Consider the following 3,669-nt stretch of genomic DNA (forward strand, 5'->3'; position numbering starts at 1 on the left):
GATCCCGATTACTTTGGTGTGACAGGAAATTAAAAGACCTCGGCATTAATGATCTACAAAACAGAATAAAATTCGACCTAGAGAATCAGAATAGTATATCAATTCAAATGTTGGAAGTTGAATAATTTTTCATAGTTTAATATTCATCACTTCCCTATAACATTTACCCTTTTCATAAATCCGCATAGAAAATTCACAACGGGACATATGTAAACATATCCTTGTGGCACACACGGATTTCATTGTAAATTCTACCAGTTGTTGCTGTTATTCATGTTGGTTTTTAATATGAAAAACTGATACATTTGTGATGTGCCCTCCCACCTCCACCGCTATGTCTGTAGGTATTTTCACAGCGAAAAAAAATAACAACAGCAGCAGACACAACGTTTGTCGTTGGAAATCCATTTCCATTGTGGTTTTGATATCCCATGTAAAACAGCAATGGAAAATATTATCAACAACAACAACATATGAAATATTAATATTCAATTTAGCTCAAAGGCAAATTTTCAAATTGATTTCATTATTGGCAGAAAAAAAAAACTATTAGCAACCAAAAACAGTTCGAGGCGGATAGGTAAGCTAGAATAATCCTCTAAGTGAAGCATTAGGGTTTTCTCGTTTTAATTGCAACGATAGTACTAAGGTAAATATTCAGTAGGATTGTGGGGATTAACCGCCTGAGCCATTAATATCGATTGGCACAATATAAGAACTCAGTATTATTCTCGAAATTTCGACAATAGCCCTTTGCGAGTATATACAGGAGCCAGGAGGTTCTTTACAGTAGTAGTTGCGGGTTGATGCTTTTGTTTTTTGTATATTACTGAAGAAAAATAAACAAATTTATTTAGTTTTATTTTAATGCTTTGTTTTTAAATAACGTTTATTTAATTGACTAAAATCAAATCATTTATTCAAACAATAACATTAGTTTGTTTTACAACTATAAAAATAATAAAAATTGAGCAGTAAATTTTACAAAACTTGTTGTTTAAGCCGGTTACTAGTTTTTTGTTAAAAAAATAAATCCATTTAAAGTTGAATGAACGAATGTGTGATGTATTGTGCCAGTTTCCCCATGCCTTTTCCATTCAACAGATGGAAGTTTATTTTTACGTTGCAATAGCGAAAATTTATAAAAGTGATTAAGTCAAACATATTGTTATATATTAAGATTAGTTTTTTCCATGTTTTTCTCATATTGGATATGAATGCAGTTTCGATATTTTACATATTTGAGATGAATTTTACAAGTGAAGTGGCTGTAAATTGATATTCCGAGTTTTTTATTCCTTGAAAAATAATTATTTAAAAAATCTACGTCTTGTTTACACCGAAAAACAATTATTATGAAAAAATACAATTGGATAGGCCTTGAAGAAATGATTTGAAAACAGTTTGGTCGGGCCGAATTTTGGATACCCTCCACCATAGGTATACTGACAGGTACTTGCAATGAAAATATAGGGAACATTCCAAAATGTGGACCTATACCGGAAAATGTACACCAAATGCAAATTTTAGCAATGTTTCATGGATATTTATACCCTCAGCCTTATGGCTAATGAGGATGTATACACTTTGATATGGTGAAAATGTGTCTCATCGAAATATTGGTTCAGGACCCCATGTTTCCTTAGACCAAACCCTTCCAGAAATGTTTGATTTCTTCAAAACATTGCACATTTTCTTTAAAACTTAGTTGATGTTCGAAGATGGGGAATATCGGTCCACTCCTTCTGATACATCCCACACAAAATTGTAAAAAAGAATAATTTAAAATTTTTTAATTTGTGTTATTTGAATTTTGCCTTGTAAGGGCAGTGATCATTTGAAAGTAATTTTAAGTGGTTTTTTATACTCTTTTGAGTCGAGCTTGATGATCTAAGTTTTGCAATGAAAAGGAAAGTCAGGAGAAGAACCTACGTACCCACCATTATGCGACGCGTTTCGCCGTTGGTTAAGCGGCTCATCAGGCATATTGGGCTATGTGGCTTTACAAATGTCTTACGTTGATAACTTGTATTTATTCCGCCCTGATGCTAAACTTGCATATGCGAATTAAATTCAAATTTGTCAAAGTTCGACATTTGTCTTCATTCTAGGAACAGTCATTTTCAAGGCAGATTTTTTTTTGTTGTAGCAATGAATAATTAATCCACACACCTACAATTGCTTCCTGGTATACACATGTTTTTGCGCAACCGTTTTTGGAAGTGTTGATGGCTCAGAACGTTAAGCGGTCTTGGCAACATTTGTGTTGCTCTGAGGACCTAGGTTCGAGCCCTAGCCACATAGCCCAATATTCCTGATGAGCCGCTTAACCAACGGCGAAACGCGTCGCATAATGGTGGGTACGTAGGTTCTTCTCCTGGCTTTCCTTTTCATTGCAAAACTTAGATCATCAAGCTCGACTCGAAAGAGTATAAATGACCACTTAAAATTTTTTAATTTATTTAAATTTAATTTAAAATTTGTATACCGTACACAACTATGTTGTCAGGGTATTATAGCTTTGTGCAGCCCCAATAGTTTGTAACGCCGCGAAATATTGGTCCTAGACCCACCTTTAAGTATACCGATCGTCATATCTCGACTAGCTAAGTCGATCTAGACATGTGTGTCCGTCCGTCTGTCCATTATAATTTGTAAACACGATACAGGCCATAGTTATGGACCAATCTTCACGAAATTTTGCATGTAGGATGGGTTCTGGCCAATGAAGACCCCTATTTATGATGAAATGGACCAAATACTTAATTTTTGTCGGGTTTTCTGGTCGCTCCAGAGGCCGCAATTATGGCCCGAATATCGTGAAATTTTACATGGAGAAGGGGATCGGGCCAAAAAATATACATGCCTGTTCTGTTAAAGATCGGACAATATTTAGCGGGTCAAATGGACCCTGACTTTTGTGTGAAAAATTACAAAATTTGGATTTTATGGCGTATATATTTACTCCTAAAGAACATAGACCCGAGAAGTTGATAGTATATCCAAGAGGAGTGGCTTACCTTTAAATTGATGCCAATTATATTGTCGTATGTCCTCGGATGTGGGAGTTACACTTAAATATTTACAGGTGCTTACGTATTCAGATATTATATAGTAACCCTTACCACACCAGAGGGCGGAAATATAACGCTGATCGATTTGAATGGGGTTCCAGTTATGGTCAAGGTCAGCGCTTGTAATTTTCGGTGATAATCAGATAATAATTTTGGGATGAAATGAACCGAAAACTTAATTTTGTGCAATTTTTCGAATCGAATAGGCCACACCATACAACCCACGCTGAAGTCAATCTGAACAAGTAATAAGAAGGGCTGTACTGAATATTAGTTATATTCGGAAAATATGTCAGTGTATGGAAGATATGCTGTTGACCTCTAATCGGGCAAGAGGGTGCAAATGTCACGAAATATTTCCCAGGCTCGGAATAAACTTCAAGGTTAGAACTCCGTCGTAGTTGTGTAGGGTATCGTATGGTCGGCCCCGTCCGACTTTACTGCTCTGCTCACTGGTTCAATATGTATAAATCTGTGTCCAAACTTTGCACAACCTATTATATTTACGAAGTCTAGATCAAGTACGAACTTGGTACCCATCTGCCCTCACCTCTGATAGCTCCAGAACCAAACGCAAAAAGGGGATCCAGTCAGA

This window comes from Musca vetustissima, unplaced genomic scaffold, assembly GCF_032173495.1.
Source record: "Musca vetustissima isolate MV318-11 ecotype Yass unplaced genomic scaffold, APGP_CSIRO_Mvet_v1 utg31836, whole genome shotgun sequence".
NCBI lineage: Eukaryota > Metazoa > Arthropoda > Insecta > Diptera > Muscidae > Musca > Musca vetustissima.